The sequence below is a fragment of the Phyllobates terribilis genome, unplaced genomic scaffold (genome assembly GCF_046119375.1).
Source record: "Phyllobates terribilis strain yellow unplaced genomic scaffold, ASM4611937v1 Scaffold_12__6_contigs__length_324123572, whole genome shotgun sequence".
NCBI classification, from domain to species: domain Eukaryota; kingdom Metazoa; phylum Chordata; class Amphibia; order Anura; family Dendrobatidae; genus Phyllobates; species Phyllobates terribilis.
Window position 1 is genome coordinate 174880893 of NW_027362772.1, and position 13204 is coordinate 174894096.

General features: G+C 38.4%; 3 non-coding genes across 3 annotated transcripts; all 3 read right to left on the minus strand.

Moving 5' to 3' along the window:
* Positions 1-9817: 9817 nt before the first annotated feature.
* TRNAL-CAG (transfer RNA leucine (anticodon CAG)) lies at positions 9818-9900 on the minus strand. Its single transcript has one exon. It is a non-coding gene; the product is annotated as a tRNA-Leu (tRNA).
* Positions 9901-11084: 1184 nt separating this feature from the next.
* On the minus strand, positions 11085-11157 carry TRNAF-GAA (transfer RNA phenylalanine (anticodon GAA)). Its single transcript has one exon. It is a non-coding gene; the product is annotated as a tRNA-Phe (tRNA).
* A 909-nt stretch (positions 11158-12066) lies between these two features.
* Positions 12067-12149, minus strand: TRNAL-CAG (transfer RNA leucine (anticodon CAG)). Its single transcript has one exon. It is a non-coding gene; the product is annotated as a tRNA-Leu (tRNA).
* Positions 12150-13204: the final 1055 nt, after the last annotated feature.

A 13204-nucleotide genomic window follows, 5' to 3' on the forward strand; every position in this document is an offset into this window, starting at 1 on the left:
TGGTTTTGTGAAACTTTTGGTCTGGATTAATTTCATAAATGACTAAGGAATAAATCACACTAATATAGTATTTTTTTAAAGAAATGTGATTAAAATTTGTATTTTATTTACATTTTAACCCATTTAAACTTTGTCTCTTTTCCCTTTCCTCCTTCCTTCCTTTTTCTCTTTTATTAGATGTATTATGGTCTAGTGTTGTACACTATATGTGAATGATATCATTGAAACTTCCAGTAAACATTATCTGATGGTTCCTGGGTAGAAAGAAGTGGAGGAAAAAGGGAAAGAGAGCGCTACCTGAGCGTAGGAAGTAGAGACTTGAAACTAAAAAAAAATATAAAATCTTTTATGCTCACCTGAGCAAGTTGTTCTGATAGGCACAACTCTATTTGAGGAATTTGTCCGTTATTAGGGTTCTCAGACCACGGTTTGCAGCTCTTCCATAGACGGTGGAGGTATATTTGTTCTACCTGACAGACAGCCACCACGTGAACAAATTGAGACAAATGGATTCTGGAGGCGCTCCCGTGGAAGAAAGAGTAACCAAAAAAAATTGTTGAATCTTACAATTGTGGTGCAATCACATGGAGGATATTCCACCAGGGATTAATATTTGTAGGTTTATGAAAAAATCATAAAACCATGAATACACATAAGAGACATGGATGTACAAATGGGGAAGGGAGAAGGAAGTCTTTAAAAAGGATCTCACAACGCGTTTCTGTTCATAGAGCCTTCAGGTGTGTATGAGACCTTAGGTTTGACTGAACTCTTATACCCAGCATCTTTACTTGTGGGTGGGGTCACCCTCAGAGGTAACATCCAACTCAAATCTACTCTTCCTCTCTGTTGTGGAGTCTGGAGTCTAATTGATGAATATAGGTGGACTCTTGTATACATATATTTCTTACCAATAGTGTCATTGCTCAAATTTTAAAAATCATCACCCAAATGTGAGCTGGAAGCCTATGTTAACCAAATAACTATTTTGTCAAAATCTATAATTATCTACCGTGTGGAGTTCCTACAAGAAATCTAAAAATTGATTTAGGGAGGCATTGGACTGATATGATGGGTAGCAAAAAAAATAAATAAATAAAAATAAAATAAAATAAAAATAACAAAACAAAACAAAAAAAAAAACAAAAACAAAAAAAAATAAGATAAAAAATAATAATAATAATAATTAAAAAAATAAATTAATAAAAAGTAATAAAAATGAAAATAATAAAAATAAATAAATAAATAAAAACATAAATAATAATAATTAAAAAAAATAATAAAAATAAAAAAAACAAAAACAAAAAAAAATTTGAAAGAAAAATAAAAACCAATGACGCGTATATTGATGTTACTTGCCACTACAATGTTAATGTTAATCCTCAGATGGAATGATTTGCACATATAAACAGGTTATATGAGAAGGAGGTCAAATGAGACCAACTGGTCAAAGACATATGATGTATTGGAGAGATATCAAGGATTGCCAGATAGATGCCACAGGTCCTTAGTTTTGATACAGGACTTTACTGTAAGTGTCATGATGTTAATTGCCATGGAAAAAGTGGTGTTATTCAGCTAACTACATATCTCTTATAATGTCTCAACTGTGTCATTTAATCCATCTGGATACAGACTACCAAGTCTGTAGATCCAGTAGGATTCTTACGCATTGAGGACCGATTTTCTGTTCTTGGTGAGTGGTGGAATTTGCTCTATGGGTGTAACTGTTATGGAGTCAAAGTTCTTGTTGTGCACAAGAGTGATATGTTTGGAAAGGCTCTGTTTGAGAAACCCATTTTTAACGTTATGCCTGTGGCCATTCATACAGCTTCGTAGTGTTTGGGTGGTCCGTCCTACATAATGTAACCCACAACTACATGTTACCACATAGATGACAAATTCCGAGCTGCATGTGAGCTCTTGGGTGGGTTTTAAGGTCATCTTGGGATTCTTAGTGTGGATACTCTTCCTCATATCCCAATTGATAATCTTACAACAGTGACATCTTGTATTTCCACATTTAGATATTCCCATTTTCTCTTTTTTTCTGATGTTTAGCATTCCTGTCGTTTACCTCCTTATCTCTTAAAAGACTGGGTGTTATGTTATTTTTTAGAGTCTTACCTCTTCTGAAAACTATGCTGGGTCTAGAGGGTACCATCCCTTTCAGAATTGGATCTTTTTTGATAAGATACCAGTACTTCTTTAGTATTATACGGATGTTTGAATTACCACTGTTAAATGCAGTGATAAAACTGTACCTCCACTTTGATATATCCTTTACCGAATCTTTTTGTGAATTTTCTAAGCAAATATTTTGTGGAAGTGTCAGGTTTTTTCGGTAGGAGGACTGGATCAATTCTTTTGGATAACCTTTATCTTCGAATCTGGATATTTTGATTTTAGATTGTTCAATATAATCTATTGTGGAAGTGCAGTTGCGCCTGATCCGGTGAAATTGACTGGATGGAATGTTATGTTTCCATCTGGGGTAATGAGCGCTGGAGAAATCGAAATAACCATTGGTGTCAACTGGTTTAAAATGGGTTTTGCTCTGAACGGTTTGATCTTTAGTAAATAATTCCAAGTCCAGAAAAATAATTCTTTCTCTGGACATATTGCTTGTGAATGAGATTCCCCAGTTGTTCTGATTTAGTTCGTTGATGAAGGAAGACGCTTCCTCTTCTGTACCATTCCATATGAGGAATAAATCGTCGATGTATCGATGATAATAACATATATGTTCGGTATATTTTGGAGATGTAATAGGCGATAGGGACTCGAATCGCCCGATAAAAAGATTTGCAAAACTGGGTGCGACCCGAGTCCCCATCGCGGTCCCGAACTGCTGGAGGTACATCTTATCTTGAAAGGAGAAAAGGTTATGCTCCAAAATGAATCTTAGACCTTTCAACAGGAATGTTTTTTGTTCCGGTGGTATATTTTTGTCCCCTGATAGAAAGTGGTCTACTGCATCAAGACCTAAACTGTGTTCTATGTTGGAATATAGAGCACATACATCTAGGGTGAGAAACATATAGTTTTCTCCCCATTGTAGATCCTTTGTCTCCAGAATGAGTTGGGATGAGTCTCTTAAAAAGGATGGTAAGTTAAGGACATAAGTCTGAAGAAAAAGATCAATAAAATGGGATAGAGAGCTAGTGAGAGAGCCTATCCCTGATATGATGAGTCTTCCGGGGGGATTCTTTGTGTCTTTGAGTATTTTTGGTAGGTGGTAAAAGAAAGCTTGATTTGGGCTATTATTTGTTAGATAACGCTTTTCTCTTTTATTCAATATCTTAGCTTGAAAGGCTTCATGTATCAGCTTATTATATTCTTTTTCAAAGACATCAGTGGGGTCAGATGTAATTGGTTTGTAATATTTGGTGTCAGACAGTATGTTATAGGCTTCCTTTATGAAGGCTCTATGAGCAGAAACACGTTGTGTGATCCTTTTTAAAGACTTCCTTCTCCCTTTCCCTTTTGCACATCCATGTCCCTTATGTGTATTCATGGTTTTATGATTTTTTTAATAAACCTACAAATATTAATCCCTGGATAAAAAAATATGGTGGAATATCCTCCATGTGATTGCACCACAATTGGAAGATTCAACAATTTTTTTTGGTTACTAAACCTTCCATGGGAGCGCCTCCAGAATCCATTTGTCTCAATTAGTAAACATTATCTGTTAATCTTTTTAATTCCATGTAGATTACCATAAATATAAAAGCATCTGAGACCACCCTCTTCATATTCTCTACTTATAGCACATGCTCCAGTGGGATAAACCTGTCAATAAAGACAATACAGAAGTGCCCAACTACCTTGCACTATTGATTTAGTTTTATATTACATAGTTACATAGATTGAAAAAATACTAAGGTCCATCAAGTTCCACCTTTCTCCACCAGTTATACATTCTGTATCACTAGATTATTTATATAGGTGTAGCACGTAATTCGTGGACCCACTATGCCACAAAGCAGATTTGCCCTGGAGGGGCGTAACTATGCAGCTACCTTGATGTTCGCAGGAGCCTGTAGTGGTGAGGTCAGGCTTGCGCGGCAGATAGCTGTAAGGTGACACTTCAGGGCGGCTTTCTGCAGTAGCAGCTGACCCCAAGGGTAAATAACATTAATTCAGATTCTCAACAGGGCAGGACAGCCACTTGGGACAGGTTCAAACTGTTCAGAGAGGACAGCCACTGGGACAGGTTCAAACTGTGCAGACAGGACAGCCACTTGGGACAGGTTCAAACTGTTCAGAGAGGACTGCCACTGGGACAGGTTCAAACTGTGCAGACAGTACAGCCACTGGGACAGGTTCTAACTGTGCAGACAGGACAGCCACTTGGGACAGGTTCAAACTGTGCAGACAGGACAGCTACTGGGACAGGTACAAACTGTTCAGAGAGGACTGCCACTGGGACAGGTTCAAACTGTGCAGACAGGACAGCCACTTGGGACAGGTTCAAACTGTGCAGACAGGACAGCTGCTGGGACAGGTTCTGCTGTGCAGACAGGATGGCCACTGGGACAGGTTCTGCTGTGCAGACAGGACAGCCACTGGGACAGATTCAGACTGCAGACACGATGGCCACTGGGACAGGTTCAGACTGTGCAGACAGGACGGCCACTGGGACATATTCAGACTGTGCAGACAAGATGGCCACTGGGACAGGTTAAGGGTTCAGGCCTGGGTATTGAGCCTTCAGGCCCCAGAGTAGCAGACAGGTACTGCATAGTCATTTTCAGGATATGGACACCGCCGAAGCGGTGACAGGAACACGGACAAACTATACTGGACTAAAGGGACACAGGATACAGAAATAGTTTTAACAGAATAAGGACGAAGGACCTGGCAACATACAGTTACACACACCAAACCACCTACCATAACTATAGGGGTTGCTCAGGCACCTCCCAATTGGGGATGGTGGCTTTTATACAAGATGCCTCTTAGCTAATGGCTGGGAGACACCTTGCAGTTAATCACATTAACTAAATGCCTCCCAGCTGATAGCTGGGGACATTTACGATGTGCGCACGCTGCCTCTTTAAGAGCAGGGGAGCGCATACTAGGTGTGCCTCTGAGACACAGTGCGGCACACACAGAAGCAGGAGCATGCTAGAGTCCATGCTGAGGACCTGGCAGTGATTGAGTCAGCGTCCCTGCATGGAAGGGGAAGGGACACCATGCAGGGAATCTGGCAGTAGCCCTACACCCACAATATTATTTGTACTGAGGGAATCATCTAGCCCTTTTTTAAAAGCTGTTATAGTGTCTGCCATTACTACCTCTTGTGGTCGGCATTCCACATTCTGACTGCTCTAACTGTAAAGAACCCTTTCCTATTTAGCTGCCGGAATTGCCTTTCTTCCACCCTTAATGAGTGCCCCCTGGTCCTTTGTAAGGTTTTTGGAAGGAATAAGTCATGTGCCAGTCCTCTCTATTGACCACAAATGTATTTATACATATAAATGAAATCTCCCCTGAGACGTCTTTTTTCTAAGCAAAACAAGCCCAACTTTTCCAACCTCTCATCATATGAGAGGCCTTCCGTCCCTTGTAATAATCCAGTTGCCCGTCTTTGAACTGACTTTAACTTCTGAATATCCTTTTTAAAATGTGAGGACCAAAACTGGATCCCATATTCTAGATGTGGCCTCACCAGTGATTTATAAAGGGGTAACAATACACTTGGATCGCTGGATTTTCTCTCTCTGTTTATACATCTTAAAATCGTGTTTGCTTTTGCAGCTGCAGCCTGACATTGAGTACTGCTGCTCAGCTTACTTGTAATCAGAATACCCAAGTCCTTGCCCTGTTCTATAGTCCTGAGTATATTTACCTTTAACATATATGTAGCAATAGGATTACTCCGGCCGAGGTACATTACTCTACACTTATCAACATTAAACCTCGTCTGTCAAGTGTTTGCCCATGCAGACATCTTATTCAGTCAGTCTGGTCATCTCATCCATTTCACTGGTGTTTTCAGTCAACTGGGAGATATATCTCTGATGGCATATTTACAAAAAGAGAAAAACATACTCACATTTTGCCCCCCAGCTAATTCCCAGGTGTAATTGCCATATTGGTAGACCATGCATCGGGACTGCTCTTTGAAATGCATTGCAGAGAAGTTACTCCACCAATCAAACATATTTCCGTCATTGTCAAAATTCCTTCCTGTTACATAACAACCATCATTGAGCATAATCCATATACATGATGCTGAGCTTCACTGACTATAACTGTTAGAGCTCATTCAGAGGTCAGAGTTTTTTATCGTATGCAAAAAAACGGTGCAAGTTTCATCAATGATTTTGATCTGTGTTTGATCAGTATTTGGTTAAAGTGTCAGTTTTTGCCATCAGAGTTTCATCAGCTTTTGAAAGTTGTATATAGGCTGTGGATGGGCGTCAGATTCGTGTAGACCAGGCTGGCAAGTCGTCTGGTGAAAGACGTGGGGTTTACAGAGGAGGCTCTTCAGGTGGCAGAGGATTCTTCCATGGTGGTAGAGGACATGGTGGTGGAGACCGAGGTTATGGAAACAGCAGACACCCGATCAGGTCAAAAAAGTATAGATGCACAAATTCGATAAAAAGATTTTGAAACTTTTATTGAATTATTTTAAAAGAAATTTAAAAAACACACATAAAGGAGAAGTGAACCAATGAAGGTACCTGCAGTGCTAATAACAAGGGTAATCAATCATTTATTCTGTTTAACAAGACTAACAAAAGTAGATCATATCAATGAACCCAGTGATAAATATATGAAGAATTAAATAAATAAATAAATAAATAAATAAATAAAGGATCAGTATCCAAAATTCATTCATCTAGTAAGCATTAGTGGATTACAAGTACCCACCTTAAAGTATCCAGCATAAAAAATGTAGTCAAAATGCTGTAAAGGTATATATCTATAAATATGTCAATAGGTCATATAGAAAGAAGCCATAAAGCCCACAAATGGTAGAGAAGTGACAATATAGGGCAAAGTCAATCATGGCCCACAAAATATAGATGGTATCACCAAGCATGGAAATAAACAGATGTTATCATCAGGCATAGAGATAAACAGAATGTAAATAGAGACAATACAACCTTTCAACTGCAGTTAAGGACTGCCCCAATGCGCATTTCGCAATCAGCTTCTTCAGGGACAGTAGTGTTTCTTTTAAAATAATTCAATAAAAGTTTCAAAATCTTTTTATCGAATTTGTGCATCTATACTTTTTTGACCTGATCGGGTGTTTGTTGAATAGAAGTATTGTCCCAAATAGGCTTTTCACTTTTTGGATTAATATGGAAACAGCAGGTTTGACAACAGGAGTGGAGGATATGGTGGTGGATCTTGTGACTACTATGGAAGTGGCAGAAGCCAAGGCAGTTACGGGGATAGGTCCGGAGGCTCATACAGAGACAGCTATGACAGTTATGAATAACGGCTAATTTCTGAATCTAGACCTGTTTGTCCAACGTGACTAACAGAAACTCCTTTGTATCTACCCCTTAGAGCTGGCCTCAAGGATGTGGAAGACTTGTTTTTGTTTTTCTTATTTTTGCAATAAAGTTTCTATAAAAGGAAAAAAAAAACATACAGAACTACTATTTACTTATTCCATAAATGTACCACTGGAACCTCAATGACGTAGTAGTAAAGCATCAGTTACTTCTCATCATTACCATTATCATCAAAGCCGTGAGTGATTTCGTGACCAATGACCATACCGATTCCACCAAAGTTCAATCCTTGCGGCTGTTGTTTGCTGAAAAATGGAGGCTGAAGGATCCCAGCAGGAAATACTGTAAAGCACAGAATAAAATAGTTATTAGCTGTAATTGATCTAATGATATAGACAAGAGATGAATTGGGTGAGTAACATTGGGTTTGGCATACCTGACACTATGGTAACCCAACCAAAACTATAGTTCATCACCAATTTGAACCCTTTTTCTGAGAAACTCACCAATCTGATTGCAATTAGGGGAATAGAAGGCATTAGCCACTGCTGCACCAATCCAACTATAACAGAGTAACACAGGGACAGTTATTACAACAGTAATCTGGAGGTAATCTCTACATTCAGGTGGAAAATTGTGTAAAGTAAATATCATATATTGGGTCAATCAGATGCAAATTTTGTCACAGCTCCCCCAACCTAACATGTGTCATTCATAATACTTGTGTTTAATGTGTGTAAAAGATGGGTTATTGTGACCATAAACATATATATGCCCTGAAAAGTTAATGGTTGGCATGTCTGTAGATACGCCCTTGGTGGTAGTTGGCCTTGATGTTTTTGTGCTCTTGGTCGTAGTTCACCTTGATGTTTATACACCATTGGAGGTAATTGGCCTTGATATTCATACACCCTTGGTGGTAGCAGTTGACCTTGATGTTTTTATGCCCTTGGTGGTAGTTTGCCTTAGATATTTTTATACCCTTGGCGGTAGTTGGCCTTGATGTTTTTATGCCCTTGGTGGTAGTTGGCCTTAGATATTTTATACCCTTGGTTGCAGTTGGCCTTGATGGTGATACACCCTTGGTGGTAGTTGGCCTTGATGTTTATACGCTCTTAGCTATAGTTGATCTTGATGATTTTGATTATATTTTTCAATGAGTTTTGGTAGAACATTTTTTTCTATTGGTCACTTTTGTGTTTGCCCATGTAGAAAGTAGACATCCATTGACTGATAGAGAAATATTAAAGGGTTTTTCTAATTTTCAATATGCTGTTAGGACATTTCCTGTTATTTGAGGGGAGTCCCTTGCTTGATTCTCATCTATTTGCCAAAGAAAACAGCACCTACAAAACATCTCTAGAAGACGCAATACAATCTGTTTAATACAAATGCAGTCCATTGATGTCAATAGGTGAAAATCTTTAAATGTTCCTTGTGATGACTCTGCAGTAGTGAGGAGCGAGCATGCTCATTTAACGCTTTCACCGAGCACTCTTGGGTGCTTTCGTGTATCTTTGGCATGCTCGTTTATTAAGTTGCCTGCATGAATTGTGACTGATAATCAGCCTCAACAAGTGAGGATTCCCTAACAAACAGGCAATCTCTGCATGTGGTGAAGCTGACTAACAGCCATAAATCATGCAGACGCCCGGGACTTGAACTTAATATACGAGCTTGCAGAAGATACTAGGTAAGCACCCGAGCGAGCTCGGCGAAAGGGTTAAACGAGCACGCTCACTCATCACTACCCTGCAGTTAAAGTTAAAGGGGTTGTCCGCTACTGAATGAAAACATTTGTCCCAAAATGTGGTGAAACTTTGATGTCAGTATCACATGCGCATTTCAGACTTGTTATACTATGTTCATCTGCTCTTTTAGCTTTTGTTTATTAAGTATATTTATAGTCTATTGATGCCTGAGGTAGAAAAATCTGAAATTAGACATACTGGTAATTCGGTTTCTAGGAATCTTCCACGACAGCACCTTAGGAGGTTCACTCTCTGCCCTAATAGGGACAGAGAACTTATGGAGATGAAATAGTCCCTCCCATTTTCCTATCCACAGTATTTTTCCGATGCCAAAGCAACAACTAACATATGCACAAAGAAACTATTTGATGTTCCCGGAAGTCTTTTGTAAAAGCACAAATTCAGAACATTTAAGATTTGCCTCAAGGACCCCAAGGAATACTGCCAAAGTGCCAACGTTGAGAATTGGTTTTGCTAAGCCCCATAACTTTTAGTTATCGATTTGAGATTGCCACCAATAGAGCGGACCCCCAACTAATCCGTAATAGGAGTGAAGCTGTAAAATTTCTTGAAAGAAAAGTCTAATGTCAGAAGAGGGATTCGAACCCATGCCTCCAGAAGAGATTGCGACCTGAACGCAGCGCCTTAGACCGCTCGGCCATCCTGACTACTTCTGGCTTATGTAATTTAACTCTTTCTAAGCTAAGCAGTAGAAAGATGAGCACTAATTGTGATGAAAGGAAATATGCCATGATTTCTTTTATTTTAATATTGATTTGTAACCTATTAGTTACAGCCAATTTTGAGCTTCATGACCAAGCACCGTTTTTTAAATCTGACATGTATCAATTTATGTGGCAATAACACTGGAATGCTTAACATATCCCCGTGATTCTGATAGTGTTATTTTGTAACACATTGTACTTTATATTAATGGTAAATTTAGGTCAATATATATTTAGTTTTTCTTGTGAAAATATCTAAAGTTGCACAATTTCATTGAAATGCGGTGATGCCCCATATGTCTTCAGAAACTACTGTTTGGTCACACAGCAGGGCTTTGAAAGTAAGAGCGCTATTTGGGTTTTGGGAATGCAGATTTTGCAAGAATATTTTGAGGGTGACATTTGCGGAGTTCCAAAAGTACCAAAACAGCAGAAACCCCTCCAAAGTGATCCCATTTTATAAATTACTCCTCACAATGAATTCATCAACACCAGCAATTACTATTATTGTCCAACATATGTTTTCACTCTGCAACATCCAGAATTGCAAATAAGCCAGTTTAGTGCCCAGCTTGCGCTTATGGAGACAAGCACCCCATACATTTTAAGTGGGCTCTCCTCGCTAGAGAAATGAGAAATCTGTGGATTCTTTGTCTTACCATTAACGTAGAAACCCCTATTTTTAGAATGAAAGATGACGGTCCTGAGTTGGGGCTTGTGTTTTTTGACTTCCTGGCTTTTTCTCCAAACAGCTTTGTTCCTGGCATATTATTTAAGCATATTTGTCTCAGTAATGCCACAGCGATTCATAGTCAAACATAAATGGCTGAAATCATTCAGCTACTGTCTGATACATGCTGCCCGTATTAGCTATCAGGTTTCCTTTAAATCCTCATACAGCTAAGTCAAACTAAAATAAAACAAAGTGATGACGTCCAGAATGAAGGAAAAATTACAAAAAATATTATTTTCCTCAAAAGTTAAAAGTGTTCAGTTCTCAAGTTTCTATCATTTTACTTCCTGTAGATAGTTATAATGATTAGGATTTTTACATTCTCTGTAAACAGTCAGTCCATATGCTTTGTTTATTTTCTGCTTAAAATTTAATGGGTGAAGAAAAAAACTTTTGCCGAAACCCGGGATTGAACCAGGGACCTTTAGATCTTCAGTCTAACGCTCTCCCAACAGAGTTATTTCAGCAGGACACATTCAGATTCAGGAATGTAATGTATTTATTTTTACTTTGACTTGTTTTTGCAAGATTATCAATATTTGAAAGTCCCGCTATTTTGCGTACATAATTAACAACTTACATTAATTCTTTGTGAATGAATAGAAAAAACAGCAATTCTGCATTTTTTTTACATTTTCAAATTTACTAAATTCGCCAGGGTAATTCTGACTGTGTCTCTGTAGGACAGGTGATGATTGAGCATAAAACACAATTTGTAAGCATATTGTTGCATCAAGCTTTATTTTTTTCTTAGGTGCAAACAATTGGAGTGAAGATAGGAGATGCAAATTTAGAGAAAATATTCTACTGATTGTTAATGTTGAAAGTGAAAACATTTGTCCCAAAATGTGGTGAAACTTTGATGTCAGTATCACATGCGCATTTCAGACTTGTTAAACTATGTTCATCTGCTCTTTTAGCTTTTGTTTATTAAGTATATATATAGTCTATTGATGCCTTGAGGTAAAAAAATCTGAAATTAGACTTACTGGTAATTCGGTTTCTAGGAATCTTCCACGACAGCACCTTAGGAGGTTCACTCTCTGCCCTAATAGGGACAGAGAACACATAGAGATGAAATAGTCCCTCCCATTTTCCTATCAACAGTATTTTTCCGATGCCAAAGCAACAACTAACATATGCACAAAGAAACTATTTGATGTTCCCAGAAGTCTTTTGTGAAAGCACAAATTCATAACATTTAAGATTTGCCTGAAGAACCCCAAGGAATACTGCCAAAGTGCCAACGTTGAGAATTGGTTTTGCTAAGCCCCATCACTTTTAGTTATCGATTTGAGATTGCCACCAATAGAGCGGACCCCCAACTAATCAGTAACAGGAGTGAAGCTGTAAAATTTCTTGAAAGAAAATTCTAATGTCAGAAGAGGGATTCGAACCCACGCCTCCAGAAGAGACTGCGACCTGAACGCAGCGCCTTAGACCGCTCGGCCATCCTGACTACTTCTGGCTTTTGTAATTTAACTCTTTCTAAGCTAAGCAGTAGAAAGATGAGCACTACTTGTGATGAAAGGAAATATGCCATGATTTCTTTTATTTTAATATTGATTTGTAACCTATTAGTTACAGTCAGTTTTGAGCTTCATGACCAAGCACCGTTTTTTAAATCTGACATGTATCAATTTATGTGGCAATAACACTGGAATGCTTAACATATCCCCATGATTCTGATAGTGTTATTTTGTAACACATTGTACTTTATATTAATGGTAAATTTAGGTCAATATATATTTAGTTTTTCTTGTGAAAATATCTAAAGTTGCACAATTTCATTGAAATGCGGTGATGCCCCATATGTCTTCAGAAACTACTGTTTGGTCACACAGCAGTGCTTTGAAAGTAAGAGCGCTATTTGGGTTTTGGGAATGCAGATTTTGCAAGAATATTTTGAGGGTGACATTTGCGGAGTTCCAAAAGTACCAAAACAGCAGAAACCCCTCCGAAGTGATCCCATTTTATAAATTACTCCTCACAATGAATTCATCAACACCAGCAATTACTATTATTGTCCAACATATGTTTTCACTCTGCAACATCCAGAATTGCAAATAAGCCAGTTTAGTGCCCAGCTTGCGCTTATGGAGACAAGCACCCCATACATTTTAAGTGGGCTCTCCTCGCTAGAGAAATGCCAAATCTGTGGATTCTTTGTCTTACCATTAACGTAGAAACCCCTATTTTTAGAATGAAAGATGACGGTCCTGAGTTGGGGCTTGTGTTTTTTGCCTTCCTGGCTTTTTCCCCAAACAGCTTTGTTCCTGGCATATTATTTAAGCATATTTGTCTCAGTAATGCCACAGCGATTCATAGTCAAACATAAATGGCTGAAATCATTCAGCTAGTGTCTGATACATGCTGCCCGTATTAGCTATCAGGTTTCCTTTAAATCCTCATACAGCTAAGTCAAACTAAAATAAAACAAAGTGATGACGTCCAGAATGAAGGAAAAATTACAAAAAATATTATTTTCATCAAACGTTAAAAGTGTTCAGTTCT